At 42.3% G+C, this 19109-nt stretch overlaps 1 long non-coding RNA gene across 3 annotated transcripts; it reads right to left on the reverse strand.

The window, feature by feature from the left end:
* Positions 1 to 8192: 8192 nt before the first annotated feature.
* Positions 8193 to 14873, reverse strand: LOC111848134 (uncharacterized). Of its 3 annotated transcripts, XR_011993547.1 has the most exons (5): positions 14768 to 14841; positions 14445 to 14505; positions 13815 to 13918; positions 13383 to 13503; positions 8193 to 11933 (listed from the first exon to the last, which is right to left on the reverse strand). It is a non-coding gene; the product is annotated as an uncharacterized lncRNA (long non-coding RNA). The 3 variants fall into 3 exon arrangements; XR_002839218.2 differs by lacking the exon at positions 14445 to 14505 and having other exon boundaries at positions 14768 to 14873; XR_002839219.2 differs by lacking the exon at positions 14768 to 14841 and having other exon boundaries at positions 14445 to 14664.
* Positions 14874 to 19109: the final 4236 nt, after the last annotated feature.

Genomic DNA, 19109 nt, shown 5'->3' on the forward strand with positions numbered 1-19109 from the left:
GTCTTGGGCATCAACAGAGTCTCGGGGTGGTAGGCCAGCCTGAGGGGTCGTACCTGGTGAGCGAGCCTTCCGCGGAAGGGGCACAGGCTTTTGGTCAGCCAAGCTCATCCTGAGTAACGCCACCTCCTTCTCCGCTTCCACCTCCACAGCCCGGACATGGAGAAGCTGTGCCTGGTACTCCTGCCGCTTAATCTCCAGTTCCAGCTCCCGTAGCTTGATAGTGAGCAACAGCTCCTCCCGAGCCGAGCGAGGATCGCCGAGATCTATGCCGATCCCCAGCCCTAGGTCATCGCCGCTGGCCTCCGCTGCAGTCGGCAACCGCAGGGGTGTGGACGCAACACGCGGCGAACCGCCCAACTTGGGTAGGATACCTTGCTGCATCAGAACGTCCTGTAGGACTTGCTTAATCACCCGTTTGGCAGCCTCAACGGGGACAGACACATGGAAAAACTCCGCTATAGCCAGCAAGTCATCCTTGCGGCACCTATCGAATTTCTCGAGTGTGGGGTGCAGAGTGAAAGCTACGAGATCGAACTGGGCCATATTTGCTACCACTAACACAACCACTACCGCCCCCCCACAAAAAAAATCCGCCAGACAAACACCAGAAGGAAGAAAGAAAGGATCCCGGACGAGCCCCCAATTTCTGTTACGGCCCCCAGTCTAGGGTCAGGGACCGCCAGAAAGGTAAGGGATAGGGAAAGGGGAAGACAAGACAACCAGGGAATAAGGGAACGGGAACAAGGGACACAAGAGGTTCTTTTTTAATGGTTTTTATTATTTTTCACAAACACGTTCACAAACACGAGGTGCAACGAACTTCGGGAGTGACCTATTGCAAAACAACAAACAAAAACAGCTAAACGAACATGTCCCAACTAAGCTAATACCTAAGTGAAAACAAGTAAACAAACGACAAATACTACGCCTGACTCCCTAACCAAAAACACACAATAACCATGATCCGCAAAACCAAAAGGCAATCACTCCTTACGCACCAAAATGAGACAGACAAACAAACAGCCAGTACACAAGGACAAGAAATCACGGTATCCGAGGGGGCGAGCAAAGGAGAATAGTCGAGAGCCGGGCGAGAGATCAAAACCAGTAAAGCAAACAAACCAAAGCGACAGTACCGAGAAGGGGAAAAGCGAAAATCGTAGTCCAGAAAGAAAGCAGTCATACACAATAGTCCAATAGTCCAATAATCCAACAATCCAAACAATCCAAAAGCAAACAATGAGCAGAGCTCCCGAGGTAACTTGTTGTCCGGCTTTTCACTCCGGGAACCAGGAAGTGACACGTAACGATGGGGCGGGGTCCAGTCGAGGAGGCGGAGCCAAGATGTATCCGGCGAATGTTGACTGAGGCGGGAGGTCCGGAGAGTCGGCTGGGCTCCTCCTAGAACTTACGGCACGTAACACACAATGCAGAGGTGTTAGACATGGGGGTCCGGGGCCTAACCCAGAATCGATAGGCCCAATGCAGGGAATAACCCAGGATGAGGAGCCAACCCATAACAGAGCACATACATATGTGTCCTCTTCGAAAGCAGACTGTGATCAGAATCAGAATCAGAATCAGCTTTATTCGCCAAGTGTGCTGGGGTACACAAGGAATTTGGTTCCAGCAGCTAGAGACTCCCTAGTACACAGGCAATAAATGATACTGTACAAACAATAAATTACACTGTAAAGAAATAAAAATTATAAATATATACACATGGGTAACACTGTACAAGTTTAAGGTGAGAGGTAGAGTGCAAACAAGGGGGAAATTGACAGAAGGCAGGTGACACAGCTTAGCTGTTTATGAGGGTGATGGCCAGAGGGAAGAAGCTGCTCCTATGTCTGGTGGTTTTTGTGTACAGAGTCCTGTAGCGCCTGCCAGAGGGGAGGAGCTTGAAAAGGGACAGGGTGTGACGGATCTGCAATGATTTTATCTGCCCGTTTCCTAGTCCTTGAGCAGTACAAGTCCTGGATGGAGGGCAGGGGGGCACCGATGATTTTTTCCGCTGCCCTCACTGTTCGCTGCAGTCTCCCTTGGTCCTGTTTAGTGTTTGCTCCAAACCACACTGTGATTGATGAGCAAAGGACAGACTCAATGACTGCAGTGTAGAACTGGCTCAGTGGCTCCCGTGGCCGACCATACCTCCTTAGTTACCGCAGGAAGTATATCCTTTGCTGGGCCTTTTTGAGGACAGAGTTGATGTTGGGCTCCCACTTCAAGTCTTGGGCCGCTCACCCCAATGCCCCAACAGATGAACTACAAACGTTAGAATGGCAAGTCATAAAGTACTTTCATAATGAGAATATGAGCATTCAGAGCAACAATATTACAGCTTGTCATCCCCTTTCCTGAAAGGACAGCAAAACATAACCTGTCACTGAGAATGTAGTTTTTACTAGTAAGTATTAAGTTATGATGATTAAGCCTTATATACCAATAAAAGTCTATTTGGCTTGCCAGAAACTCCAAAGTATCGGATCAGCCTCGTCGGCGTGTCTACAGTCCGCTCTTCCGCTGCTGCTGTGATCGCTTCTTTGGGATTCGCACATCTTTCCTCAGTATACGTTTGTTCACTCGTTGTCCTCATCTTCTGTTCCATACTGTAAACACACAACCCACAAGATATTTAGTCAGTGTCAACCAGTGTTAATTTTGACAACAAATTTTTATTTAGTTGTAGTCATAGTCTTTTGATTAAAATGTAATTTAGTTTCAGTGATAATTTAGTCATCTAAATTATTTTAGTTTTAGTCTAGTTTTAGTCAACTAAATATAAGATTACAGTCGACTAAAACTACAGTTGATTTAGTCGACTAAAATTAAAAGTGCAAAGTATAATATTTAAAGTTTACCTTCGATTTCTGAAAGTCATTATGTTCACCAAGATGACATGAAACCAATGTTAAGCAATGGTAGTAAGGTCTGACTGTGCAGTACACAAATACACAGATTTCACTCTTATTTGAAACACAACCATATGTTTATTTACCTGGAAACTGAGTACTATAAAATGAGGAGTGACATTAGTGCAAAACTAAAGTGACTTCAAAGAAAAAGTGCATAGGCTATAATGCCACCAGGCCTGTTCTCTCTGAATATTAAAATAAAAAATATTAAAATAAATATTTGTAATATTTTTATTTGCTATTGTTTGCTGTTAAATGTTTCACCTGAAATTCTCAAATATGTTAAAAAAAAGACCAATAATGGTCTCAGGGATTTATACCCATTATCAAGAGAAAAAAAATTCCAAACATTGAAAATATACTTCTCAAGACTACAATTCTATTAGTGTATAGAGCCAAAAATCAACTCTCCTCTCTTTCAGGTAATTTCACGTTCGTTGAAGTTTCCGCTTTTTAACAACTGTATAAAGTAATGTTATTTGTTATATAAATCAACTCAGGTGAAACCCAAAAAAATTACGATTTCAGGGTTGCCAAATCTCAAGCTTCTGGCATGATACTCACGCTTTCAGACTCACGTAGGAAATCTTACGGCAAATCTAAAGTGTATTTACACGGTTAAATACAAAAGCAGACTATTTACAACGTAAGAACTGTAACATTTTTTTGTGCAGACAACTCGAACTGAAAATCTCACTCCAGCCAGTTGGCCGAAGTTGGCAGCCCCGCGTTTTATTTGGGAAAAAAAGTAAAATGCGCTGTTTTCGCCTGAAACGGCTCGTCATTCCGTTTGCTTTGTTAAGCCGACAAATGTAAAGCTAATATGAGAAAAACATGTCACGTTTTCTAATATGTTTCGAAATATTATGACCGTCCATATCCTACTTTAATAGCGATTGAAGTGATAAGTTTGTATGTATTTACACTCACCTAAAGGATTATTAGGAACACCTGTTCAATTTGTCATTAATGCAATTATCTAATCAACCAATCACATGGCAGTTGCTTCAATGCATTTAGGGGTGTGGTCCTGGTCAAGACAATCTCCTGAACTCCAAACTGAATGTCAGAATGGGAAAGAAAGGTGATTTAAGCAATTTTGAGCGTGGCATAGTTGTTGGTGCCAGATGGGCCGGTCTGATTATTTCACAATCTGCTCAGTTACTGAGATTTTCACGCACAACCATTTCTAGGGTTTACAAAGAATGGTGTGCAAAGGGAAAAACATCCAGTATGCGGCAGTCCTGTGGGCGAAAACGCCTTGTTGATGCTAGAGGTCAGAGGAGAATGGGCCGACTGATTCAAGCTGATAGAACAGCAACTTTGACTGAAATAACCACTCGTTACAACCGAGGTATGCAGCAAAGCATTTGTGAAGCCACAACATGCACAACCTTGAGGCGGATGGGCTACAACAGCAGAAGACCCCACCGGGTACCACTCATCTCCACTACAAATAGGAAAAAGAGGCTACAATTTGCACGAGCTCACCAAAATTGGACAGTTGAAGACTGGAAAAATGTTGCCTGGTCTGATGAGTCTCGATTTCTGTTGAGACATTCAATTGCTAGAGTCAGAATTTGGCGTAAACAGAATGAGAACATGGATCCATCATGCCTTGTTACCACTGTGCAGGCTGGTGGTGGTGGTGTAATGGTGTGGGGGATGTTTTCTTGGCACACTTTAGGCCCCTTAGTGCCAATTGGGCATCGTTTAAATGCCACGGCCTACCTGAGCATTGTTTCTGACCATGTCCATCCCTTTATGACCACCATGTACCCATCCTCTGATGGCCACTTCCAGCAGGATAATGCACCATGTCACAAAGCTCGAATCATTTCAAATTGGTTTCTTGAACATGACAATGAGTTCACTGTACTAAAACGGCCCCCACAGTCACCAGATCTCAACCCAATAGAGCATCTTTGGGATGTGGTGGAACGGGAGCTTCGTGCCCTGGATGTGCATCCCACAAATCTCCATCAACTGCAAGATGCTATCCTATCAATATGGGCCAACATTTCTAAAGAATGCTTTCAGCACCTTGTTGAATCAATGCCACGTAGAATTAAGGCAGTTCTGAAAGCGAAAGGGGGTCAAACACCGTATTAGTTCCTAATAATCCTTTAGGTGAGTGTATATTAAAACGAGACTTAAATTTTATTACCGGTGTGGGATTATCGAAACCAATACTTAAATCCATGAACACTAAAACATATGTCATAAAAACGATTGTATTAAGGTTTTACGGTTTAAGTTAAGCACTTTATTTAAACATGGACAATTTTCACATTTTATTTTATCTTATTTTGAAATGCAGCCCTACTTTTAAAATGTCCTTTTAAAACTAGTAAATGAGAAAACATTATAGATATCGGCAGTCATACATATGTTCAGCTCTATGTCACGTGACAATAAATATTGTCAAAAAGTTTTTGAATTGTACTGAATTAATTTGATTTGACAGTCAGGTATTGATTAGCTACATGCAATGTTGATACAACTAATAGGCTACTTAAATATTTATCACACTAAATAGTTAGACATTACGACCTTTTCTTCAAGAAAATTTCTCTAACTGAACCTTTTTAAGTTTTAGTTTAATACTCATGCTGTCACACCCGGCTCCGTCCAACCCTCATGTGTGCCACGCCCCCCTCGTTAACCCGTGTTCTTCCCTGACGGATCTCACCTGTTGCTCGTTTTCCTCAGCTTGTTTAGTGTATTTAGTCCTTGTCATAGTCAGTGATCCCGAGGTTAGTCATTGTATTGTTACGTGTCGTCCCTTCCTGTCTGCCCTGGTCATCATTAAAGTCCTGTTTCCCCGAACCTCCGACTCTGTGATCCTGTTTACCCGCCCGCTCACCGGCGTAGTGTGACACATGCCTTACGCGATCTACATTAGTGCTGATTGTATCTCGTCTCTGGCATACATTTTCGTCTCGTTTTTATTCGTTGACGAAAGTATCAATACACTTCGTCAGTCTTACGTCTCGCAAAATTATTTTTATTTAGTTATCGTCTCGTTTTAGTCTGAAAATAAAGGTCGTTGACGATGACGAAAATTTTTCACTAACAGAATTAACACTGGTGTCAACCAGGGGTGTTGGACACATGCTACACTATGCAGGGTTGCGGGGGTCTGGAGCCTATCCCAGGAACGATAAGTGCAAGGCAGGGAATAACCCAGGATGGGGCACCAACCCACCACAGGGCTCACACACATTCACACCTACATTTTATAAACATCTGAAAGATGCATTAAATATTTATTTTTCAACTTAGTTTGGCTTAAAAGCAGAGGGATTTCTTTTTGCAAAACACGAGCAAATGGGATCATATCTGGATACGTGAAAATCATTAAGGGAAGCAGGAATGTAAAAAATTAAGAAAACATGTATGATATAATTTTAAAACTATATGTCACATTTCATTTTTTGCTAATCAGAGTGGTCTTGATCCTGAAAAAAATGTCCTCTTCAGAAGCAGACTCTGCCCTAAGCTTGCCCTTAGCATCAGCACTTGGGGAGGATGTAAACAGCTATGATTAAATCTGCAGCAAAAATCTCGAAGCAGAAAATGTGATCAGCATTTTGATGTGCTGTGGTTCTACTGTTGTAGAAAAACTCCGCGGAATTAAGAAAGTGAAATGCCAAATCTGGCTTGTTATTGTTGTTGAGCAAGGCTTCAATCAGAGAAGGAGAGGACAGTTCCTCATCTTGTGATGAATGCTCTGTCTCAGTTGTAGTAAGTCTGTTGTATTGTTTAATGACTGTACATTGGCCAGGAAGAGAGATGGATTAGCCAATCCTGTCTTAACCTTTATCTTAGCTAGCAGGGCTGACCCGCTTACCCCTCTTCTGCTTCCAAGTACCACTTCCTCTTTCCTCCCTGCCGTTGTAGCCAGCAAAGCCAGGCTGATTCTGCTTGGCCTTGTGTTCACAGCTGCTATTTGACTACTGAAGTGTCTTTGAAGGTCATTTCACAATTCTTTTGTGCATGCACTTTTGTAAATTGTAAATGTAAATTTCATTATCAGCGGTTTGTTCCAGACGGTGCAGCCCAGATTTTGATGTCTGCCAGAAATCATGCGTGTAGGTATGCATTAACTATGCATGTGCAGGGAAATTGACTAGATGTTTTCAGTTGGTGCTAGCGTTGACATTCACAGAGCTGAGGTCAACTAAGAAATAGGACAAAAAATGTTGCAGGAAGTGCAGATGTATTCGCATATCTAATTTTTCAAACTGTACAGACGTTATACACCAGATTATGGTGTTATCAAAAGAAATACTATTCTGGCATTTAGAAATCTTGGTAATTTCATTCACAAAGGGAGGGGGGAGGTAATTTTGTCATAAGGATTTCAAAATGGTATGGCATACGACCTTTATACTGCCCAAGACTAGTAACGACTTTAAAACAGATCATAAAAAAGTTTACCCATTTCATTACATTACTTGTGTTTGTTGCAATACACCTGCCCTCTGCTGTTCTGGTGGAATATCACTGCTGTATGCATGCAGCGACCAAGACCATCTGTATCCACGAACAAATATAGTATGACTGTCTGTGATCCAAATATAGATGCATAAAAGTGAAGCATGAACTAGACTTAACACCATCCAGCCCATCTGAAGGGAAAGAGAGAGAGAGGGGTTAGGAGCATGCACTGATTACAGTGTGTAAGGAGCATGCACTGATTACAGTGTGTAAGGAGCATGCACTGATTACAGTGCATTACTGCACCCATCACAAGACAAACCACCTCAGGGGTGAGAACCTGAGTGCAGCCATGTGGCAGGTGATACATCTGTTAGTGGTATTATACCAAAGTGGAAGCAATTGGGAACAACAGCAACTCAGCCATGAAGTGGTAGGCCACATAAAATCAGAGAGCGGGGACGACGCATGCGGAGGCGCACAGTGTGCAGAGTCGCCAGCTGTCTGCAGAGTCAATAGCTACAGACCTACAAAGTTCCTGTAGCCTTCAGATTAGCTCAAGACCAGTGCATAGAGAACTTCATGGAATGAGTTTCCATGGTTGTGGAAATGGCAGCACCGTGTGTCTGCAGTAGCGTTCATAATCTCCAAGATTACATATGTTGTCTATAAATTTGTATCGTTGGAGACTCAACCTGTTTAATCAGAGTACCAGCTGTGAGGCAGCAAGAGGGGATGTTGAAGCAGCGGAAAATTTTGTTGACCAATTTGATGAACTTGAGATATGGAAATTAAAAGAAAGTTATCAAGTTGGAGTTTTCTTTAGACCTTTTCTTTATTCAGAATAAATAAAAATGATCGCATGTATTTACAGTATGCAAGCCTAAGTTTATTACAGTATGCAGTACACCACTGTATAAAAATTTATAAATATACTAAACATGTTATAAGGTGACATTTAAACAATATCTAAAGATGGTTGACAAACCCACTACCAGTACAGTATGCTTTAAATATCAGTAACGGGCGACTCCTCGTTTAGTGACCAATTTGCTTAACTACCTAGTCGTAGGAAGGGAACTCGGTCATTAAACGAGGAGTGTCTGCCCTGTTCCTCAGTTGGTCATTGTATGTGTGACCTGCCCGTGCCTTTTTCCTGTATGTGTTGGATTGTATGTTCCTGTATTCCTTGTTAATGCCCCTCATTGTAAACACCCTCCCATTTTTTCAGTTGGTTTCATGTTCCTTTTCTTTTCAGCTCAGTCTTAGTTAATTCCAATGTTGTCTACCTGACTTGGTATAGACCCCTTGTGGTCTCTTAATTTTTTCCTTTTGAGTTCTGTTTCTAAGAAAGTTCCCTGTACCTAAACCGCATAGTGGATTGTCATCCCTCATTCCTCACTATGATATATTCACATTTGATTTGTAATATTTTCCACTTGTTATAGGTTCATCTGAACATAATCCCATCGTATGTTGAGGAGCACCACCTGTATGTATCTACTGTAATATACACTCACCTAAAGGGTTATTAGGAACACCTGTTCAATTTCTCATTAATGCAATTATCTAATCAACCAATCACATGGCAGTTGCTTCAATGCATTTAGGGGTGTGGTCCTGGTCAAGACAATCTCCTGAACTCCAAACTGAATGTCAGAATGGGAAAGAAAGGTGATTTAAGCAATTTTGAGCGTGGCATGGTTGTTGGTGCCAGACGGGCTGGTCTGAGTATTTCACAATCTGCTCAGTTACTGGGATTTTCACACACAACCATTTCTAGGGTTTACAAAGAATGGTGTGCAAAGGGACAAACATCCAGTATGCGGCAGTCCTGTGGGCGAAAATGCCTTGTTGATGCTAGAGGTCAGAGGAGAATGGGCCGACTGATTCAAGCTGATAGAAGAGCAACTTTGACTGAAATAACCACTCGTTACAACCGAGGTATGCAGCTAAGCATTTGTGAAGCCACAACACGCACAACCTTGAGGCGGATGGGCTACAACAGCAGAAGACCCCACCGGGTACCACTCATCTCCACTACAAATAGGAAAAAGAGGCTACAATTTGCACGAGCTCACCAAAATTGGACAGTTGAAGACTGGAAAAATGTTGCCTGGTCTGATGAGTCTCAAGTTCTGTTGAGACATTCAAATGGTAGAGTCAGAATTTGGCGTAAACAGAATGAGAACATGGATCCATCATGCCTTGTTACCACTGTGCAGGCTGGTGGTGGTGGTGTAATGGTGTGGGGGATATTTTCTTGGCACACTTTAGGCCCCTTAGTGCCAATTGGGCATCGTTTAAATGCCACGGCCTACCTGAGCATTGTTTCTGACCATGTCCATCCCTTTATGACCACCATGTACCCATCCTCTGATGGCTACTTCCAGCAGGATAATGCACCATGTCACAAAGCTCGAATCATTTCAAATTGGTTTCTTGAACATGACAATGAGTTCACTGTACTAAAATGGCCCCCACAGTCACCAGATCTCAACCCAATAGAGCATCTTTGGGATGTGGTGGAACGGGAGCTTCGTGCCCTGGATGTGCATCCCACAAATCTCCATCAACTGCAAGATGCTATCCTATCAATATGGGCCAACATTTCTAAAGAACGCTTTCAGCACCTTGTTGAATCAATGCCACGTAGAATTAAGGCAGTTCTGAAGGTGAAAGGGGGTCAAACACCGTATTAGTATGGTGTTCCTAATAATCCTTTAGGTGAGTGTATATGACAGCCACAGACAACCAGAAACAAATTCTGTGTCTGTTTTAGTGTATATACCTGATTCTGATTTCAATTTTCAGGCATGTGAAAAGTCCTCATGAAGTGGAGGATAGAACAGGGGGCATGGATACCCTAACAGATTCTGGGGGCCCTTTAAAGGGGGAGCAGGGGGCATGGATACCCTAACAGATTCTGGGGGCTCTTTAAAGGGGGAGCAGGGGGCATGGATACCCTGGCAGATTCTGGGGGCTCTTTAAAGGGGGAGCAGGGGGCATGGATACCCTGGCAGATTCTGGGGGCCCTTTAAAGGGGGGGTGAAAGGGATGCCCACACCCCCAGTTAGCAAACTCCATCTGCTGTAAGTTCCGTATTTATTCAGATTGAAACTGCCAATCCAAGGTGGGGGACCAAAGTGTCATTTTGTCGGGGGGGCAGGCATTTCTGGCTATGCGCCTAGTTAAGAAAAACGGGAAGAATGTGCACGGCACATCATTGGTATGAGGAATGCTTTTTATGCTTGACACAATATGGCACTGAATATTTTCACCCTGATTTAGAGAGCAGCCTTTCCATGTGCATTAGGGACCAGAGCAGGGCCACTTCTGAACATTTTTGTGCACCAGGCGAGAGTCCAAATAGTTCCCCTTCACCACTCATCACCAATGTACACATGCACAAGACAAGGCACAGTTGTTACAATGCTTCAGTTAGTGTGCATAAAACACAGCAATCACATTTAATTACTCATTTTCTAATCAGCTTTACATTAATATACTTAAATATCAAAATATACATAAAACAATAAATCTCAAAATTATGAGCATGTAGATAATTCAAAATGCAAAAAGTATTAAATAAAAAAAACTGGATTAAATGAAAAATAAACACGACAATACAGAACAATAGCATAATATACAAATAATTAATATGACCTACATGATTTCACGACTCCATTCTAAACAATATACAGTTTTGCAAAGAAAACTTGATCACCAGCGACATCTTCTGGCCAAATGGGGACATGAAGGAGCAAACACTTCATAGTTTATGTAGTTTGTTTAGTGTAGTGTTGAATTATATTATTTGGTGCATATGAGAAATAATCTCCCATTATTTGGGCACTGATTATAAAGTTATAATTTTATCCTATGTTTTCAAGTTATATATTTCGGGGGGGGGGGGGGGTCAACTAATTATTATTAGTAAATTAGCTTGCAAGAATGATGACAAAAACAAAAGAGACGACATTCAAACTGTACATCTTTACCTCTATATCAAACTGTTTTTTTCCTTCATTCTCTTTCCTGCGTTTCCTATATTTCTCTCCAGATTGCTTTGATCGTTTCATTATTAACCGATCACTTGGCCACCGCCACATAATAACTGCAGAGAGAGTAATAGCTGTTGAAGCCCTCCCCCAGGCATGTGCTCCACCCACCGCTGCTCTCAAGTCTGTCTGAGGGCATCATCGTCACAGGTCTGCACACAGGGTACCGCTTCTCGGGGAGATCTGGGTGTAGCCTGCAGCATTTACTTATTTGAAAACGGAACATGGGCATTGGATGTAACATTGATTTAAATCAGCAGAGAACCAAATAAATTAATTTTAAAATTGCCTCTCTGGTGTTCCCTGGAGCTGGTGGCATCCTGGGTGACTGCCTAGTTTGCCTATGCTGGCCCTGAACCAGCTTAAGAGAGTCGTCTCACTTTTTACAAAGGAGAGAGTGGTTACGATGCTCAGGTTTATCCTTGCATCACAGGAAGAACTACCCTTGGTTGGTAGCTGATGGGTCGTCCACTAGAAGGGGAAGCCCTGATTCTGTAAATTCCAGATTCCAGTTCTGTAAACAAACAGAAATGGAGGTTAATTGCAAGTGCTTGTTATATAGCTAATTCAATCATTTGAATCCTTCAAATGCTAGGTTGCTCAGAGGATAGTTGACTGTCCTCTCTCCTCACTTGAAGAACTTCACAGCTCCTGTTGTCTCAGGAACGCAAAGAAAATTCTTCAGGACCCCTCACACCCAGGACATGTACTGTTTGAACGCCTGCCCTCAGGCAGACGTTTCAGATCCATAAAAACCAAAACAAACAGACTGAGAAACAGTTTTTACCCCTCAGTCATTACCATGCTGAACACTGCTAGGTGGTCAATTTGAGCTAGGGCACCGTTCATGTTTACATTACTACAGTGTTATTTTGTTTACATTACAGCCTTATGTTTCATGCCAAAACTGGCTAAGGAAACAAGTGCAATATGTAGTTTGTTTGTAACTGTTTGTTTGTAGGTACGAAAGAAAGTAGCGTTCAGGCTCTTTCAGAGTGACTGTTTTTATTTTGCACTGGAGAATTGCACTTTAATTTCGTTGTACAATATCTCATTGCTACAGTGACAATAAAGATTCTATTCTATTCTATTCTATTCCTTCAATCACTGCAAACAACAAATCAGGGCATAAATACTAAGTGACAACACAGCTACTACTGAAGTACAAATCATGAACAAATATAGTCGCTATTTGAGATCATAGATGCATCACGATTCATTAATGATGAACAAACATGGGTTCAGAATTTCACTTGTTATTCATGACAGTAGTTCCTTCAGTTGTTCACAAAGGTTTGCAGAATTAACAGATATAGTAACAAATATAATAACTGTTTGAGATAAAACATACGTCATTGTCATTAATGATGAATTAACATGGAATCAGTATGTAACTAAGACTTAGTTTGTGGTTAATTAATACATATGAAATGGCATAATACTATATTATTTGTGCCCCATCAAGTAAAGTGTTACCCAAATAAGGACATCATCAGCTCCATCAGCACGCTTGGGAGTATATTATAGGCATCCATCTTCCAACTCCTTATTTTGGTGTTGTTATGAAATATTATTATTATCTTGCTTAAACAATATGAGAACAGATTTATGGATAACCTGCACAGTGCCACAAAAACAATTAAACTAAAACAATAAAACTAAATTTTTCATTTTACATGAAAATACAATCTATTTAAGAACGCCACCTTTCATTCTGAGAATTCCATAAATCTTTGCAGTTAAAACTTAATGTTATCCATAAAACTCTCACCGGTCAATTACAGTTTTCAGTTTTTCAGGTCTAAAAAAATGTGCAGCTGGAAGGCATATGATGCAACCGCAAGGCTCACACACACAATTCAAATGCAGAAACCCCCCCCCCCCGTGTTATGCACACAGTGGCAGGAAAATGGAGGATGTGGCATGTACTCCATCGCGGTGAGGCCACATAGGAGATACTCACACAGGCTGCCAGCTGTTTGATGAAACAACACGTTTTCTGCAGCAGCTCCTCTGGGTGGATGTCCATTACCCCTCCATAGCAGAACAGGCGCAAATACTCTGTGCTGTACAGCAACAAGCTTCTGCAAAGCGAAGGCACAACAATGCAGCTTATTTTGTGATGTTTCCTGCCTTCACATTATGGAAATATATATATTATGCTTTACCACTCTTCAGTGTGATTTTATCATGGTAAAGAACATTAAAATTATAATACAATTAGTTTAACTTGGGTCAAATTCAAAATTACACCAGTTTTATGTTGGTTTTGAGACCACTATGAATACAATGTTTTAAACTTGCTGCAGCTGAAACACTAACATTGTCTGGCGCGACAAGGTATCACATTTTGTTAAAACAAGATGTGGAAGAAGTCTCCTCGTAGAATACGTACAAAGGCATTCGGCCGAGTTCATCCTCAAAGTGACAGATGACAGCAATCGGCTGTTTGAATAACCACATATCCGCAGTATCACCTTTCTCCTTCACTTTATGTCTCTGTATTAAAAGAAGCACAAATGACAACCTATTGTTTCCTTCAGTTATAAACCACACTCGGATTTTTGTTGCCGAACTTCAGGATACATTGATTGATACATACTTGATATATTGCTGCATTTGGATAGCGGTTTGCTAGGCGGAAATAACGGATAGAGCAGCAATCAAAAGAAAAGCTGACAAGCGGAGTGGAGCGCAAGCTTTCCCATGTAGAAAGCAAACCCGGGGTACGATTCCCAAAAGCTTCCATTAGCAGCTTCATAGTTGGATCGGTTCAGTTGCATGGTTCCGATTATATACGTTAACGTAGTTACTACCTATGCTTTTGAGAAATGCACCTCAGATGCATGGTTCCAACTATTAAGTTGCTAACGTTGTTAGCAAATATGCTCTGGAGAAACATACCCCTGAATAACTATTTTCACTCTGAAGCATAATTAGTATTATATGTATATTTCATTTAAACAGCAGTATACGCGCAGTGACAACATTCTTTAAACATCTGAAATTTTGCGAAGAAACGTACCAAACTCTTTATTGCGGCCTCCATTTCTGCAATCATCAGTCCACTAAGACCGGCTGCAACTCTGCGTGAGATCCCGAAATCGCATCTGAATGTGGCACGTCATTTTTCGTTAGTGTATATATATTCCTGTATATTTCCGTGATTTAGCCTGTTGCGAGTGTTACGTAATACTTTCAGTTTCACTAAACTTGAATATTCAGGGAAATTACGCGTCTCATCTTTGTAGTGCACGTGAACAATATTGCTGCACACCTGTCCCCATGCAGGGACGGGTTGGGGCGGGGTAGGTGCACAATCGAGCACCTGTCTTCATTTGAACGTACCTCTTTTTGCGGTCCTAAGAACCCCCTTCAATCACGGATGAAGTTCACTGCTCCCCACCGCGCGATCATCCAACCACTTACCTTCCCGCGTGTATCGGTATGTCCCTGACCACATAATCACGTGTCACCCTGACTATCACGTGTACCCCAGAGTATCAACCTCCCACCCCCCCCCTTTGGAGAACAGCTTGAAATTGGTTAAACTTAGGCTGCGTTTTCCGTGTGTAGCAAGTTGAAAATTTTAGTTTTATATTTTTTGTCATATGTGTTCCGAGGTACACCGTGAAATTCTTGTGCCACAGTTGCAGGGAAGGGGACAGGTGCAAGGGAAGGGGGGATAAAAGGACAGACAGCAGTGCAATTACAGGACGAGACAGCAGTGCAATGAAGACTAGACAATGTGTTGATATGCGGAAATGTTTGTTTCGATTTGGTCCTGCGCAGCTGTTGTATAGCGGAACGTGATGCTGATGTGGAGCGAGAAACAACTGGGGAATATACGGGAGATGGTGAAGGATACGCGCGAATAAAATGGTAAAAAGTTTATTCATGACATGGTACCGGAAGTGCACTAATAGTTTGCTGCAGTCCTCAGTTTAATAATGGATTCTTTGCATCCACCGGACAAGTTACAGCTGTCGGGGAACGTCGATAGCAGTTGAAGGGCATTCAAGCAGCAATTCGAGCTGTACGGCAGCCGTCGGGCTTGTTAACAAGCCGGGTGCAAGGAAGATCGCCCGAAAGATACGTAAGACTCCGTATTTGACAAGTTCACCGCATATTGCTCGCCGCAGTAGAATATTACTTAATAAGTAAGCGTGACATTAAATAGATTAAAGAAAAACCACAGATCTATGGAAAGTTTATTGTACTGAAAGACTACAAAAGATAGACAGTGTGGGTCAATGCAGGCTGAAAGTAAATCAAATGTGAAAGACGAAGTGTATAAGGTGACGTCGCTGCTTGGTGACAAAGCCTCAGCAGATAAGGGACTGGTGAAAAGAACAACCAGGTTAACTGTCCTCCCCACACTAGAAAAATAAAAAATGACAGATTCCATAGGCTCTGACCTATCCAGAAATGGTCTTGAAAAGAATTTAAATGATATGTCACCAAGAATCGAGAGATTAATGATTAAGCTACAGCAGTACCACTTCAAGCTAATCTACACTCCAGGAAAGCACATAATATTAGCTGATGCACCAGCAGTGAGTCTGGTGAGTATATCAGGAGAGGATGTTGGAGGTCATGTCACCATGGTTACATCCACACTGCCAGTGACAGACAAGAAATCACAACAATTAGCTGAAGAAAATGCCAAAGATCCACAGTTACAGGAAGTGACCTGGCCAAATGGATCATGTACAAAATTGTGTCACATCAGATCTGAGCTCAGTGTCATAAATGGCATGCTAGTGAGGCAGAACACAATAGTCATACCACTAAGTCTGTGCCAAGAGCTCCTGAACAGAATACACGAGGGACATCTAGGCATTGAAAAGTGAGGCAGTGTGTCTGCTGGCCAGGGATAAATCAGGACACTGAAAACTTTATAAGTAGGTAAGACCCTGTCAAAAACATCAAAGTAGACAAGAAAAAGAGCCTATAATGATTGCTGACCGTCCTGCTATGCTGTGGGAAAAGGTAGGAACAGGCTTGTTTCACTTCAGTGGCCAAGACTATGTGACTGTGAGTGACTATCTCTCTACCCTGAAATGGCATTGCTATACCTAACCAATCAGCAGCAGCAATCACAAAAGTGAACTCAGTCGTTGCCAGACACGGCATACCAAGGATAGTGGTGAGTGACAATAGGCCTTGTTTTAATGCAGCAAATGGCAACAATTTGCAACACAATATGATTTCAGTCATGTCACTTCTAGTCCATCATATCCACGGTCAAATGGCAAAGCTGAAAAGGGGGTCAATATCCCAAAACAGCTATTGAAGGAAGCCATTGACAGTAGTTCTGACCCATGCCTTGCTTTACAAAGCTATAGAGCAGGGGTGGCCAATGTTACCCGCAAAGGTAACACATATATATGCAGGTTTTTGGGATAACCTTTAGGTCAGCTGTTCAAACCCAGGTGTGAGAACTCTTCAGCCAATCAGTCTTCTAATTAGTAATCTAATTAGGGAGCTGCAGCGAAAACCCACATACACACCGGCCCTTTGCAGATAAGATTGGCCACCCCTGCTATAGAGCATCATCTAAAGATTGAGACCTATCACCTGATGAGTTACTGTTGAATCTCGGAGGCCTATAACCTGATAAGCTATAGATGAATCACAGACTTTGCACAACATTACCTTTCTTTGTTTCTTATGTGATATTTTTTTGTAAACAAAAGATTAAAACCAATAAATTTGCAATATTTTTTACTGAATTAAACAAATGTCCCAAGACTTTCTGTGAGTACTATATAATATTATATAAGATTATATTTAGCATAACGCAGACAGACCCTGCTGTCATACAAGCAAAACTATTAATTCAATGCAAACGCAGAAACTTCATTCAGGTGTATGTTTCCTGAAATAGTTCAGATTGTTCAGTTGCATAGTTCAACTATGTAAGTTGTGAATGTACCCCAGATTGTTTACAACATTGCTGAAACCAACTAGGTGTCTCCCTGTGTTTGACAAAAAGGTTCAAAGCCTCGAAACATGTTGTGGACAATATGGGGAACCCCTGGAAAGCTTTATGTAGCCTTATCGGCCTATCACTATTCCTTTTGGTTGTCTCGGTTTTGCAGTTCAGCGCCACTTGCTGGTCCCTCTTCGTGGGTGCTCCCGGGAATCTGTCTGTACACTGCATCCTGGAACAGGCCATAGAGCCACACTGCTCCGGGCCACAGGGGAAGTGGAGGAAAAGCTCACCGTGTGTGTGTGTGTGTTGGGGAATCCTAGTGGATCAATCTGTGGATTTAATAAGTGAGTATCTTCCATAGCCTCCACCCTTTTCAGTTCACAAAGAAAAGGATAAGGCACGGCAAACTGGATCCTGTTACAGTGCCAGATGTGGAGGTCTGACAGTGAGCAAAGCACCGCAGGCTAACACCTACTGCTACACCTAGCTGCTTGATTTGTTCCTGCTCATTATTTGTCTCTCAATCCCATACAATATACACATTAAGAGAAGTCCGTTTGACATATTTGTTGATACATAGAACCCCTGTATCAGAGACTATCTGAGGGGCACAAATTCACACTAAATAGCTTGAGCAAAAAGGGGAGGGGCCCAGGCTGTCCCAGCTATTCCCACATGTGCTTGGGAGATTACTATTAATTTCAATATTTCACACAATGTTTAATGTGATTCCAGGTTTAATACACTTTGTTTGTGGTTCTATACTTTTCAGCTTTGAAGTGTGTATTTGTACAGAAAATCACTATCCAAATAATAAACTGACTGCTGCTTCTTCTGGGTGCTTCCTGCACATGCTTATTCCTCAGGAGGCACTGTATCTACACAGCCTACAAGGTAGCTCCACATACGTGAGCCTGGCCTAGTTAATGTGGGTGGCTGGGCCACTGGGCCCATGCTTGCAAACATATTTTTACATTTATTTATTTAGCCTTTATGCAAAGTGGTGTACAGTTGAGAAAGCAGGGTCAGTCAGACTCTGGAGCAATTGGTGTTATGGATCTTGCTCAAGAGCCTCATGGTGACATCACTTTGTTGACCACCCCCATCCATGGCTCCAGGTGTGGTCCTAGGAACCTGGGAAATATTTCCTGAGTGCTGGGGGGCACTTTAGTGCACAGGCATACCCAAGTCAATGTGCCTCTGCGGAGTCCTGATCAAACGTATCTGTTGATTGAATCTAGTATCTTAAAGAATGTTCCCCATGGTCTCTCAAAGGAGATGTTTTGGCAATGTCTCTCCTAGGTGGGGAAGACACAGCATATGGTGAGGAATGATGTCTCCCAGCTGGCTTGGGAATCTCTGGGGATCCTCCAGCATAAGCTAGCATCAGCGGTCATAGAAAAGGGCGTCTGGTCTGACCTGCTCAACATCCTGCAGGCGCCATGAATTGTCACTCCTGTTTGGCAGGACACATTATAAATGTCATCCAAGTTAATCAAGTGAAATGAAAGTATCTGATAATCCTCAATACAACTAACATGTCTCATAGTGTAATGTTGACTCTTAGTTGGCTTAGGGCTGCCATCATAGGTTTTGGTTGGACAGATGGCCAGATTAAGACCTCTATGGGCCCCTGTGAATCAGTACAAAAAGACCCCATCGCCATTAGTGAGTCGACGTGTCATGCCCTTAATGTCTCTCAGCCTGGATCCTTGGACGTCTCCTTCTGTAAAAATGGTCCGCCTTGTGCTA

The sequence above is a fragment of the Paramormyrops kingsleyae genome, chromosome 10, assembly GCF_048594095.1.
Source record: "Paramormyrops kingsleyae isolate MSU_618 chromosome 10, PKINGS_0.4, whole genome shotgun sequence".
NCBI classification, from domain to species: domain Eukaryota; kingdom Metazoa; phylum Chordata; class Actinopteri; order Osteoglossiformes; family Mormyridae; genus Paramormyrops; species Paramormyrops kingsleyae.